Genomic DNA, 15,361 nt, shown 5'->3' with positions numbered 1-15,361 from the left:
CTTCATATAGATCTCCCCTGGACTGTAGAGCTCATCGCCCCTCATCATTTCACATGAATCCCGGTGTGTAAGAACACAATGCCACAATGCTTTATGCCGCGGTATCAACTGTGCCATAAATATTTGATTATACCATTCAGCTTTAGTGGCAGCCCTCCACACCTTGAGAACCGTTCTGGGATGTGCAGTTTAATCCATACATCCATCTCCGGGTCAGCAGGGGAAGTGCCAACAAGTGGGAGGATGGCGCTATCTTCTATATCAGCCTACACACCGGATCCGGATCTGGAGCGATGAACCAGGGACCCACATACCGCATTTGTGCTGCTTGGTAATATGATCTGAAGTTTGGAGCCAGCATTTCCCCCTCCCCTGTCCCTTGGGCAAGGTAGGGTGTCTAGGTCTATTTTTGCTGTATCTTTCCCCCAATATAATAACCAGAACAGCTCATTACGGAAACAAATCTGGTTGCACTAGTGAATTGTGTGTATCTCTTGACCCCAATACCATGGATTACATTATCATTTTAGTAAGAGCTATGCAACCCATCAGGGACATCGGGAAGTGTAACTATCTAGTTTTACTTCTTTCCTGGCCATCTGACAGTGCAACAACTTTACATGTATATACTTCATCAACATAGTTATTCATTATTGTCCCCAAATATCGAAAGGGAGAAGTTCGAATTTGTAACGCAGACGTTCACCCCATCCAAGAGTCCACCATTCATGGGATATAAGACAGAACTATTGACATTGAGCCTAAAGCCTGATAACAACAAGCTGCATTTTTGTGGCCTCTATGTGTCCCCATGTGTCCACAGGATCTCGAATTATCAAGAGAATTTTATTGGCATACTGATATAATCGTATGCATACCCTTCAACATAATACCATAGTCTGCATGCTGAAGTCTTATCAATTGTGCGAGGGGTTTAATTGTCAACACCATAATCAATGGTGAGAAAGGGGGAGGAACCCCATCTCAGTTGTGTCTGAGCTTCCCAGCGATTATGGAATTATGTGATGGGAAGTGGAAGGTACAACCCCTCCTATCCCTAGGTTGTGTCCTCCGAATTCCAATCAAATTCAAAGTCTCCATACTATTGTGCAGATCCCGAACGGACCTACTCATTGCCTAGCCGTGGCTTTGGAGCTATGCAGACACCTGAATAATTTACAATTAAAATCTCCCATCCATAGTTTTTATAGTTAGAGAACGTCGTTAATAATTGTACTACCCCCTCAAAACATCCAGAGAATCAATGTTAGGCACATAGGTGTTCAGTAGAACAGTAGATTCCTGGAAGAAACTGGGTTACTGGTTAAGGAGGTGAAACCATAATCCTTGTCATGGTGAAGGCAAAAGAAAACCTCAACTTAAGCTATGTTCAACCCTCCGGTAGCTTGGCACAGATCAGCCAGGCTTAACTTAGAGGCAATGTGTATTTATGCAGCACTTCAATCAGTAATAAAGTGAAAACACAACACCAGAAAAATTCCCCACCTTTTTTGAAAAAATTGAGCAGAATCAAAAAATAAAACAAGACCAAAATGACAAAAATCCAGTCAATAGAACCAGAGACATGCAGGTTCAGACCTACCGCAATGGAGTACAGGCCGTCTACAGGGACCCAATTAGGCTCGTTAACCAAAAGTACCTTAAATTCCGAGTTCCATGTCGACATGTCGCAGATACGTCATTCAGCAGGCAATGTGAGGTCCTGGTCGAAGATGCGTCACACACCATCAGATCCAAGGAGCTGTGAGGCTGCGATGCAATATCCTGCATCATAGATGGGGAGAGTCTTGTGCTGCAAATTTCTGTGTTGATGATGCAGTGCACATTGACTGGCTCCATAGAAACTGCTGGGTTTGCAATGCAGAGTCCTGCATCGCCTTCGAGACATTCAATGAAATCCTTGAGATGCAAGGGCCTGCATCTCGGATGGGTCACACAGCCGAGGCTACGGTCTGTGGAAGAAAAGTTCACACTGCAGAGGCAATCCATCTGGTCTGCTCGGGGTTGTGCCACACAGCAGAGAAGAGAAGATGCATTGGTTCTGCTGGATCCACAGATGGGCTGCTGGAGCACCATCAGGCCCACTTGTAAAGGTTCTAGACTGGGCTAGCACCATTTGGCAGGGTAGGACTCACGGATGGCAGAGTCAAAGTGATGGGTTCAAAGTTGTTGGAAGCCTGCTATGTCCCTGAGACATCTGATCAGGAAGCTAGCCAACTAGCACTTGGAGTTACTCTGGGGTAATAGATTTAGAGATACAGGTCTAGTCCTTGTCACCAAGGGAAAAGGACAGAAGGTAAGCACAGCAGGGCAGCAGTGCTTTAGAGCAACAGTCCAGCAGAGTGGTAGTCCTTTCAGTAGCACAGCAGCTCTTCTTCCTGTCAGAGTCCACAGGTTTAGAAGTGTACTGAAGAGTTAGTGCCTGAGGTCCAATATCCATACCTGGAGCCATCTTTGAAGTGAGAGAAGCTTCAAGAAGTCTCCTTTTGAAGTGCTCAGGTATCCAGCCTCCCCCACCCGGGCTCCTGACTAATTACAGGGGGTATGCAGTTCTTTTTACGGAGGCAGAACACAGCCTATTCAGGTGTAAGTGGTGTTGTGCTAAGCTCCGCCCCATCCTACCAGTGATGGCCCATGCAGGCACACCTAAGCACTCTATTGTGTGTAACAGTCTGGGAGGAATACACAAGGACCGACTGACAAATACACCTAGTCATGTGACCCAGAGAGAGGCTGCAGGCATCAAATGGTGAAGGCAGGAAAAAGCCACATTTCTAAAAGTGCACTTTCAAAATTGTACTTTGAAATCCGACTTTGCCATGAAAGAGGATTTCTCATTACAGTTCCAAAGACACCAAACATGAACTATTTAACTGTTCCAATTTGGAAGTTATCCTTATACATCACTTGATACGGTTTCCCTAGTGTTAGCCTTTGGGAGAGTTAGGCCTTGCAACAGTGAAAAACACATTTAAGAGCTTTTCACTATCACAACATGTAAACTGTTAAAGTACATGTCTTACTTTTTAAATGCATTGCACCCTGTCCTATGACTATTATGGACCTACACTAGGTATGTCTTATATGTAACTTAAAGGAAGGTGTAGTCCCGGCAACAGGCTGATTTTGGCAGGTTTAAATGGCAGTTTAAAACGGCATACACAGGTTGCAATGGATGACCAGGGGGAGGTTTGCCAGGGAAACTAAGTTGGAAGCACAACAAGTGCTGCAGTCTCATTAGTAGCATTTACATTACAGGCCCTGGGTACGTGTAGTACCTATACTATATTAAATATGCCTATTGTTGCCATGTTTAAAGGTGTGAGCACACACACTTTAGCACTACTAAGCAGTAGCAAAGTGAACAGAGTCCTGAAGTGTACAAAAATGAGATCAGAAAAATATGTCATATCTCTGAATGTTGTACCTACTTTAAGTGAGACAGACCGGGCCACCCTATAATCACCCCTATGCCAAGGGTGTGAAGCTGGTATATTGCAGCAATTCCCCCAAATTTCACATGCAATTTATATGTTCCCTGATTGACAAATGCATTTCTTGCAGCATAGTTATGTGTGCATGCTTCTTTTTCAGATATGCCTATAGCTTCTGGCTCTTAATGGCATTTTGAATTACCTTTACGTTTCAGGATTTAGCTGTCACCCCTATATCAAGAGATTCTGTGTACCGTCATAATGAAAAACATATACTGCACAGTCAGTTACTGGTTTTCGATAAACAACATGACTGTCGTCTGCATTATCAAAAAATGTCTTTTCCTACGAATAGAGAGGTATAGGTGCCTTCAAGGGAGTTTGTTTAGACGACAATTGGTAATTCAAATTAACTAGGAAGGATAAGTTAATGATCCTTATAGGAAATTAATTCATCAAAATGGAAATATTGATTATATATAGCCACAATTTGTCAAAACACATAAAAAGTACATAACCAACAAACACAAAGGTGTATAGGAAAATAGAATTCATCAAGTGGTAAAAAGATTGATTTCACATACAGATATAAATGATTCAAAATTGATTAGGTCTGCAGGTACACCAAAAATATGTTAGTGAATGACTCAACAGAACCTAAAAACACCTATCCAAAATCTAAATAATTAACACAAAGCAAGGATGAGACGGAGGTCGACGTTTCGTTCTCCTAGATAACACATTTGGTTTTATACAGTATACAAATGACACCAGTCCTGAAGATGGTCTCAGAAAGTGTTATCTAGGAGACCAAAACGTCGACCTCCGCCTCATTCTTGCTTTATGTTACTTCCTTCCTTACTGTGTTATTAGCAATCTATTTAGCTAATCCATTTTCTTTATTTATTCATTTTGGAAAGCAAATAGAAGGTACCACTACGTGATCAGCTGCTCCATACCCCAACTACTGAGCTTTTGGGGACTTTCCTTAGGCTCTGTTGAAAAGACCAGTGCAGTGACAGACAAGGTAGCCTTTACTTCAGCATTACCCTCATGCAAGGGCAAAACTAGAGACAAATTACGGGGGGTGGGGGTGGGGGGGGGCTAATTCTTCCAGCAATAGTCAGAGTGGAGATGCAGGGGCTCTAAGAAGGGGTGAAAAAAACAACAAAGCCTCATTAACAAGCAAATGGTCTTTTAAAGACCTGTGAAGTACTCTGGTGCAGCTGTGTGTGTGACCGGGAAGCTGTCTCAGCCCGGGCTGCTACACAAGACAGGGGGGGGGGGGCTGAAGCCCTTTGAGCCCAATGGGCGTCGCGTGCCTGCCCTCATGTCTGTCCTCCTTGTCCTAGCATTTAGGCATAAGGCCATCCCGCCTCCTGAGAAAGAAATGCTACCTAACTTTCTTCCCGTTTCCCCTGCTCTTCCTGTCGTTATCAGCCATATATAACTGTGTATCAGGAAGGGAGGGAGAGAGGGTTTTTACTGAGGAAGACTACCCCTGGAGTAATGAAGATTACAGGTCAGTAATGTGTTCCAAGCCTACCACTGGCTGCTGCAAAGACCAGTTCAATCATGAACTGTAAAGCTGTGTGAGGGCACTGGCACTTGTAAAGCACAGTTTCGATATTGCAAGCAGTGGCAATTAATGTGCTCTGAGAGCACGCTGTTCCCAACTTGTACAGCCAAAAAAGGTAACACTATCTATTATAGAATAGTTCTGCTTCAATTGTGTGATATTTTTAGCAAACGTCTGTGAATCATAGAAAGTGCACAGAAGAGTGTAGCAATCATTGCCCTGCATTATTATGAAGAACAATTTTTCAAAACATTGTGAATGCTGTCTACCACGATTGCTTCATGGTTTTTGAGTGGTCAGAAAAAAACATTTAGAAAATGAGAAAACGTCCCATGACAGAACATATGATACGTTTGTGGTCTGTGCATGCAATGTGTAATGATAAGAATAATAATACAATCTTTATTCGGCATATAAAAATACCATAAAATATAAAATGTATATAAAAAGGAAGAGGTTACAAGTACAGGCGTTATAAAAAGTTTCAGCATGTTGAATTCTTCAAAGCACAGCTTCAGCAGATAAATAAGAAGTTTGCTCATCTCATATTTCATGTCCCTCAGTCATCTAATTCATCTTCAAACCTGATTCGGGCCTATGGCACGCCATGGGTAAAAGGTACTACAATTTAAAACTTTATGAAAATGTGGCAAGCGGGAGTTCTATGGGCTTCTGCTGCCCCTTGTGATCCTTAATCTAATTGCAGCCCTTAAAAAGTTAATAATACAGAAAAGTGTAAAAGCATCTGATGGCAATTTTAAAAATAACAATGCCACACACGCCTGTCTAAATCTGGCTTTCTTTATGAGGTCCTTCAAAAAAAGGCTTCTGGGATGTGAATGAAATGGGCACAGTAAAACGAAATGAAGGGTATCCTGTGGAGACCTATTGTCGCAGCCAAAGGCCCCTTTCATTTCGATAGATGCTGTAAACCCTGCCGGTTCCGCTAGTGCATGGTGCAAAAGGTTTCAACTACACCGGGTCATTGAAAATCTATGGTGAGCACTGCTTATACAGGACAAATATGGTTCAATGCACTCGGTAGACTTAACTCCTAGATGTTCTCTCACCGACGACTTAGCAAACTCTCTGTCCTCAAGGAGTGTCAAGGAATACTTAAAAAAACGATCCTTGACCAGGGCCTTATTCTGCGTACTCGTATTAGCAGGATTGGAGAATAAATCTGCACACCTCATTTTCTCAAAAGGACTCCTTCACATATCTTAGCAAAGGGATTTTAAGCCTGTGGTCGAGGGAAAGACAGTCTTTTATAACCAGCCTACTTAATGCTGCCTACTCACTTGCCGAGATCTTTGCCCAACAGGCTAGAGATTTGATTCCCATCATGTCAGTGATATATCTGACACCCAGCTCTTCATGAATAATATGTGCTGCCGTGCTCTGGGAGACTTTCAACAGACGCCTAAAATACATGTTCTCTTCGACTTGCAGTTTGTTAGCCTCAATAAATCCCCATACCTCACTTCCATATAGCACTTTAGCACAGCACATGTGTTAGAAACAGGACCCTGGCTGGCCAAGACTCGCGTCGAGGTCAGTCAGGGATCACCATTCCCAAGGTCAGGGCAAGGGAGTTACACGCCAAGATAACCCCTACTCGCCCTCTAGGTAACGTGGCGCGAGCAGCAAGGCTAAACTTGGAGGCGATATGAGTTAAGTATTTGCGCACGCACCCCAGCAACAACACCCAAGGCCCACCACAAAGGAAACTCCACACAAGGTTATGTAAAAATAGCCTTTGTATTACCAAAACACATTAGATAAAAACACACACTTTACAATGTGCCAGGGGCACGGGCAGAATTTACAGGGGATATGTACAAGACAGGGCCACCTGGACCACTGTCAGGAATCAGCACTTTCAGAAGTAACACTTTTAAAAATAGCACTTTTAGAATGTAAAATCACTGTAGCACAAAAATAACAAACAACCAGTAATCACTGGTAACCAGGACCTCACTAGCACCACCTGTACTAGGGAGAAAACAACCACCTACATATCACCATACCTGTAGGGGTGTAAGAACATAACACATGATGCAATGCATAACATTCATTCAAAGGTGTAAGGAGGGAAAACACATGATGCATCGCAATACATTCAGAGGTGTAGAAAGAACCACAATAGCGCAAAATCCACGTTAGCCACCACCTGTGGCAGTCCCTGTGTCCAAATGTCAGGGTCCTAAACGTGGCAGCTGCCCACGAAGTGCTGGGCAACTGTGAAGTGAGGAGGATGTGGCCACACGCTAGAGCCTCGCAGGCTCTGGCCAAAAGAATTTCCCCTAGAGCCTCTCTGGGCTCTCAACCAAAAGATGCAGCCTCGCTGGGCTGTTGGGGTCCCTCGCGGGGGACCTAGAAACACTGGGGGTGCCTCGAGCCTCTCTGGGCTGGAGGCACCAATGCGGGCGTGTGGGAGTCCCTCCTGGCCCACACGAGCCCCTCTGGGCTTTGAACGACTAGAGGCTGCCCCTGGAGCCTCGTGGCTCCAACAAACCAAGATGCCGCCGGGGGAGCCTTCTCGTGGGCTCGAAGAACTAGGGGCAGCGTTGGAGTCCCTCCTGGACCCTGGATTCTAGTGAAAATGCCCCCAAGAGCCTCTCAGGCTCTACACACAAGTGCGCGAGGTCGCGCTGCTGAGGAGGAGGGGGGGGGGGGACCGACAACGTGTCCCGGCGCCCCTCCCTTCGCTTCTGTGGGCCGCACTCACCGGCTCTGGTGAAGGTCCGGGGGCTCCTCTCTCCCCCGGGGAGCCTCGGATGGACACAGCCGGCTGCTTCCTGCCCTCCGCTCCTCCTTCTGTGATGCGGCGGGGGCTCGGCCGGCTCGTCCAATCACAGCGCGGCCCGGGCGGGAGGCGGGCGGCTGCTTTCCTCGGCTTCTCCTCGACCCACGGGCTGCGGCGGTGATCCGGGGACAATTTTAACTATTAAGCGAGGTGGGCTCTCGCTATGGGGGACACCAAAACCGTAGCAGCAAGGTCCCTGGCGAGGTGGGCACTCGCCAGGGGCTTCAAAATCGGCAACTACAGCGGGCAAATGCCGGGTGGGCACCGGCTGTGCACACAAGCGCTCCCCAGCGCTAGGACCACAAATAAAAGCGCTCTCAAGCGCCCAAAGCAAGTAAAGCGCTCCCAAGCGCTGTGGGCACAAACTACAGCGCCAGGACAAAATAAAAGCGCTCTTAAGCGCTAGAAGCACAGACACAGCGCTCCCAGGTGCCCTCAGGCAGATAAAGCGCTGGCAGACAAAATAAAGCGCTTCCAGGCGCTTCAGGGGAAACACAAGTCCAGCAAAAGTCCTTTCAAGGGGCAGGGGGCAAGGCTGGGCCCAGAGCCAGCACACTGGGTCTTCAGGCAGGGAGACACCCCAAGTGGCGGTCCTCTGGCCCAGCAGCAGCAACAGCCCCCTCTGGATCCTGGAACAAGAACATTTTCTAAGGGGACACAGCCCCATTTTTATACAGTACATTCCTTTGTCTGAAGGTGCAGGGTGGGGGCGGAACCAGTCGCAGCTGGTTCTTGAGTACCCTTGATGGCCCAACCACCCCTTTCTTTCACTGGCAGGGCTAGGGACATCAGTCACACCACAGGGGGGCGGAGCCAGCATTGTCTGGGGAAAACCCAGCCTCATTCAGGCCACAGGTACACTCCTCCCCAGCCATCAGCATGCTAATCTCCCACTCACCACCGGGCAGACCCATCCAGCCTTCCTGGAGCCAGGCTCACCAGCCTGCTCCAGCCAATCACACACCAGACACATTTTATATTAATATGCCAACTCCTAGAAGTGGCACTTCTACATATGACACACTCATGCAACACACACCATTGCGAAGCATTCATTCCCACGAGTTCGCACATATCAGATTCGAACCTGTACACCCCACGCATCAGGAACTACCAGGGACACATACATTCCCCATGCATTCCTATGGGAGGGCAGGCCTATCTCATCACATGCACTCAGAGTGCGCACGCACTTTCCACGGAGACACAGTGAAAGTGCGCAGAACCCAAAAATCACCATCACCAGGTCACCATTACAAGCAAAAAGTCTAAGGGTGAACCTGCCATAAGGGCCAAGTCCAACACAACCCCCTTCCAGCCAAAACGCAGGGTAGAACAATCACCACCATGATGGACTTCCCTGCTTGGGGCGATAGAACACGGACGCGGGCCCGCAACTGCAGGGACACCCTCCTGTTCTACGCCACGGTGAACCCATGGGATTCCTTCTCAACACACTGTCTGGACCAACTGGGCTACCCCACTGGTACTCCCGAGCTGTCCGCGGCCAGGACCAGGCCCTGGGCCACCGGTCCTTGCCTATTCACAGAGTGGGGGGTAGTAACCCCTGGTACATAGTAGCCATTCTCCACTCTTCCTGCCTGCAAGACAGGACTAGACTGCCACTGGTTCTCCAGCCTAGGGTCTACAACCTCAGGCGGACCAGGAGTCTCGGGGAAGGCTTTCCTCCCCCTACCTCTTCTTCTAGGGTTCCTCCTCCTCCTGCGAGGGGTACCCTTACAACGCCACTCCAACACAGGGTTTAACCCCTCATGTTGCACCGGGGTCAGAGGTGGGCTCTCCCACCCTCTGCACCCCCTTCCAGAGGTCTGCCCTCTCCCAACTGGAGAAGTTCCTCTGGAAGAAGAACCGGTCAGGACACTGGTTACAGTCGTCCTACCCTTCAGGTCAGGCTGATCCTGAACCTGGCCTTCCAACCTCTGGTCTAAAACCTTCGGTGGAACAATTGCCTGGCACTCCAGGACTTCTGGGGATTCACACACCATCCCCCTGAGGCTAACAAATGACACATATGTTGTGTGACTGTCTGCCTGGCGCAGATCTCCCGCCTCCTGTCCACCTGACAGTGCGCAAAGATCCCCCAGCACAGAAGTGGTGTCACCATGGTCACTACACGGGATCCTAGCCCAACTGGGTAGTCCCTGACCCACTGGTTCTTCCACTGGGGAACTCCCCCAATCAATCCTCTCGCTGCTGCCAATGTTAGAAACGGGACCCTGGCTGGCCAAGACTCGCGTCGAGGTCAGTCAGGGATCACCATTCCCAAGGTCAGTGCAAGGCAGTTACACGCCAAGATAACCCCTACTCGCCCTCTAGGTAACGTGGCGCGAGCAGCAAGGCTAAACTTGGAGGCGATATGAGTTAAGTATTTGCGCACGCACCCCAGCAACAACACCCAAGGCCCACCACAAAGGAAACTCCACACAAGGTTATGTAAAAATAGCCTTTGTATTACCAAAACACATTAGATAAAAACACACACTTTACAATGTGCCAGGGGCACGGGCAGAATTTACAGGGGATATGTACAAGACAGGGCCACCTGGACCACTGTCAGGAATCAGCACTTTCAGAAGTAACACTTTTAAAAATAGCACTTTTAGAATGTAAAATCACTGTAGCACAAAAATAACAAACAACCAGTAATCACTGGTAACCAGGACCTCACTAGCACCACCTGTACTAGGGAGAAAACAACCACCTACATATCACCATACCTGTAGGGGTGTAAGAACATAACACATGATGCAATGCATAACATTCATTCAGAGGTGTAAGGAGGGAAAACACATGCTGCATCGCAATACATTCAGAGGTGTAGAAAGAACCACAATAGCGCAAAATCCACGTTAGCCACCACCTGTGGCAGTCCCTGTGTCCAAATGTCAGGGTCCTAAACGTGGCAGCTGCCCACGAAGTGCTGGGCAACTGTGAAGTGAGGAGGATGTGGCCACACGCTAGAGCCTCGCAGGCTCTGGCCAAAAGAATTTCCCCTAGAGCCTCTCTGGGCTCTCAACCAAAAGATGCAGCCTCGCTGGGCTGTTGGGGTCCCTCGCGGGGGACCTAGAAACACTGGGGGTGCCTCGAGCCTCTCTGGGCTGGAGGCACCAATGCGGGCGTGTGGGAGTCCCTCCTGGCCCACACGAGCCCCTCTGGGCTTTGAACGACTAGAGGCTGCCCCTGGAGCCTCGTGGCTCCAACAAACCAAGATGCCGCCGGGGGAGCCTTCTCGTGGGCTCGAAGAACTAGGGGCAGCGTTGGAGTCCCTCCTGGACCCTGGATTCTAGTGAAAATGCCCCCAAGAGCCTCTCAGGCTCTACACACAAGTGCGCGAGGTCGCGCTGCTGAGGAGGAGGGGGGGGGGGGGACCGACAACGTGTCCCGGCGCCCCTCCCTTCGCTTCTGTGGGCCGCACTCACCGGCTCTGGTGAAGGTCCGGGGGCTCCTCTCTCCCCCGGGGAGCCTCGGATGGACACAGCCGGCTGCTTCCTGCCCTCCGCTCCTCCTTCTGTGATGCGGCGGGGGCTCGGCCGGCTCGTCCAATCACAGCGCGGCCCGGGCGGGAGGCGGGCGGCTGCTTTCCTCGGCTTCTCCTCGACCCACGGGCTGCGGCGGTGATCCGGGGACAATTTTAACTATTAAGCGAGGTGGGCTCTCGCTATGGGGGACACCAAAACCGTAGCAGCAAGGTCCCTGGCGAGGTGGGCACTCGCCAGGGGCTTCAAAATCGGCAACTACAGCGGGCAAATGCCGGGTGGGCACCGGCTGTGCACACAAGCGCTCCCCAGCGCTAGGACCACAAATAAAAGCGCTCTCAAGCGCCCAAAGCAAGTAAAGCGCTCCCAAGCGCTGTGGGCACAAACTACAGCGCCAGGACAAAATAAAAGCGCTCTTAAGCGCTAGAAGCACAGACACAGCGCTCCCAGGTGCCCTCAGGCAGATAAAGCGCTGGCAGACAAAATAAAGCGCTTCCAGGTGCTTCAGGGGAAACACAAGTCCAGCAAAAGTCCTTTCAAGGGGCAGGGGGCAAGGCTGGGCCCAGAGCCAGCACACTGGGTCTTCAGGCAGGGAGACACCCCAAGTGGCGGTCCTCTGGCCCAGCAGCAGCAACAGCCCCCTCTGGATCCTGGAACAAGAACATTTTCTAAGGGGACACAGCCCCATTTTTATACAGTACATTCCTTTGTCTGAAGGTGCAGGGTGGGGGCGGAACCAGTCGCAGCTGGTTCTTGAGTACCCTTGATGGCCCAACCACCCCTTTCTTTCACTGGCAGGGCTAGGGACATCAGTCACACCACAGGGGGGCGGAGCCAGCATTGTCTGGGGAAAACCCAGCCTCATTCAGGCCACAGGTACACTCCTCCCCAGCCATCAGCATGCTAATCTCCCACTCACCACCGGGCAGACCCATCCAGCCTTCCTGGAGCCAGGCTCACCAGCCTGCTCCAGCCAATCACACACCAGACACATTTTATATTAATATGCCAACTCCTAGAAGTGGCACTTCTACATATGACACACTCATGCAACACACACCATTGCGAAGCATTCATTCCCACGAGTTCGCACATATCAGATTCGAACCTGTACACCCCACGCATCAGGAACTACCAGGGACACATACATTCCCCATGCATTCCTATGGGAGGGCAGGCCTATCTCATCACATGCACTCAGAGTGCGCACGCACTTTCCACGGAGACACAGTGAAAGTGCGCAGAACCCAAAAATCACCATCACCAGGTCACCATTACAAGCAAAAAGTCTAAGGGTGAACCTGCCATAAGGGCCAAGTCCAACAACATGGAGCTATATAATTTTAAAATCTGCTCTGGAGTCCAACGTCCTAGCCTGTGTGGAAAATTCGATATGGATCCAGTACACTTAGTCATAACTCGTTACTTCTCCTCTAATAAATATTTAAAATTTAATCGACCATCATATGAATCCCCAGATATGGAAAGGACTGTACTTTGCCTAGGCGATGAGAACCGATTGTGTAGTTGTAGGATTTACATGGTTTCTTTCCCACTGCCAGGACATAAGAATAGCCAAGTTTTCAAGCCTTTCCGAAAGCCAATGAGAGAGGAGGACTTTCTGAGCTCAGGAGGGAGCGTGTTCCAGAGTTTAGAGGTAAAGAAGTGGAAACTACGCCCACCCCATTGCCCAGTGCGGGTTATTGGTACCTGTAGTAGTTTAGAGCCTGAGGACCGCAGATTCCTGGTCGGTTCGTACCAGGAGAACAGATTTTGGAAAAAGGTCGGTCCTTTGTTGTTAAGGGCCTTAAAGGCTATGGAAAGAGCCTTGAATTTAATCCGTTGCTCCACCGGAAGCCAGTGTAACTTGCGGATTTCAGCGGTGACTGAGTAAGTTCTGGGGATATTGAGAAGCAGTCTAGCAGCCGAATTTTGCACGCTTTGAAGTTTTTTTAAGGCATCGTTTTTGGGCGTTGCCTAGTAATCCATTGCAATAGTCCAACTTGGACTGGATCAAAGCTGTGACAACGGTTTTTCTGGTGTCTACTGGAATGTAGGGAAGAATTTTTCTAATCTTTTCAATGAGAAAGTGGCTTGTTGAGACAATTGCGTTTGTGTGATGAATTAGAGTAAGTTTAGGATCAAGCCACACCCCTAAGTTCTTAACTTTTTTTGCTGGTCTAGGGGGTATATAATATTGGCTGCCAGTAGGTAGCTATAGTAACGGACGATGTTTACATAGGAAAAGTGTTTTTGACTTGCCTACATCTTTGGCACCATTTGATGAATATTCATGAATTATTTTTTTAAAGGTGTTGGTGATTCTTGTTCCTCATAAAAGGTTTCGGGGTGGCTGCCCCCTGTCGCCCCTTCTCTTCTCTCTGGCCATAGAGCCCCTAGCGGCACTGTTGCGAATGAGGGGAGCGGGATGGGGGATCCCGCTGCTTGACGGTGTACATATAGTCTTGCTTTACGCGGACGACCTGCTTCTGTATGTGCGCGACCTCGCAGCTGTGCCGGGCTTATTGTCGGAAATGTTCCAGTCATTTGAAGAGGTATCGGGACTTAAGGTCAACTGGGCGAAGTCCGGAGTATACTCGTTCAGTCCGGACACACAGGAATGCGACGTGCGCCTCGGAGGAGTCAGACTTACATGTTATCCCACCACATTTAAATACCTCGGAATGCACATCTATAGGGATACGCAGAGCATACTGGAGGGTAACCTGGTGCGCGCTATATCCTCGCTGCGCGCACAGATGGCCTTCTGGAAGACACTGCCTCTGAATGTACCCAGTAGGATAGCACTATCCAAAATGATAGCATTACCTAGACTGCTCTATCACTTCGCCAATATCCCACTATATGTTCCTACCAAGGTATTCCGTGAACTAGAATCAATGATCCGCAACCTGATTTGGAACACTGGGCGCCCTCGAGTGGCTCTGGCAAAACTCTACTCCCCAACTACAGAAGGGGGGTTGGCAGTCCCTAACCTGGAGCTGTATTATCTGGCGGCTCAGCTACAATGGGTGACACACTGGCTGAGCGGCGCACACTTAGATGACATAGCCACCGCAACCTACGTATGGACACACACGCAAATATGTACATTGTTTCATCCCTTGACTAAGGGGCCTCGCCTGCTACCACTACATGTGGCTGTGGCCCGCAAATGCTTCCTCCGTAGCCTAAAGCTGACCCGGGAAGTCAAGCCTTACGCCCCCGCGCTTCCCCTGTTGGGTACCCCCAGGAGGAGCGGAATGGTGACACTGCGCATTCTAGAGAGCTGGACTACGGCTGGGGTGGAAACCATGGGCGACCTTTATGCGGATGGAGCCATGCTCCCATTTGAGCAACTGATGGAGGGCACGGGTCTGCCAGCAGGGCAGTTCCTACTTCATGCGTCCATTCTACGGGCGTACACGGAGTCCTGGGGCGACATTCAGGAGGAACCACCGATACACCACCTAATGCAATACTTGCATGTTATGGGCAACGGTTCCCATATCATCCACTGGCTGGCGCAAGCCCTCCTCATGCACACGCAGTGGTCTACACAACCACTACGAGACAAATGGGCGGACCTCCGAGGGAGGGACTGGACGGACAAGGCGTGGAGACCATGATCCTAGCCAGCCCCGTGAATATCCCACGTAACTCCCGTTTCAAGACAATACAATTTTATATACTACATCAGGCATATTTATCGCCGGACAAGATCAATAGGTATTTCATGGTCAACACCACTACCTGTCCCAGATGCAACCTGCTAGGCGCGGACATTTTGCACATGATCTGGCATTGCCCCTCTCTTGCCACATATTGGAGAGAGGTGACATCTCTCCTGACGCGAAGCGCTGGCTCAGGGCTACCGCACACATGGGAGGCTTGCATTCTAGGATTATACAAAAGAAATAAGCTCAATAAAATACAAGCCAGGTTCTGGGACCTAGGCCTTATTACTGCCAAGCGGTTGATCACTATACACTGGAAAAAGAAGGAACCACCGCTCACTAAG

This window comes from Lissotriton vulgaris, chromosome 5 (genome assembly GCF_964263255.1).
Source record: "Lissotriton vulgaris chromosome 5, aLisVul1.2, whole genome shotgun sequence".
Taxonomy (NCBI): domain Eukaryota; kingdom Metazoa; phylum Chordata; class Amphibia; order Caudata; family Salamandridae; genus Lissotriton; species Lissotriton vulgaris.
Note: the sequence above shows the minus strand (reverse complement) of the source record.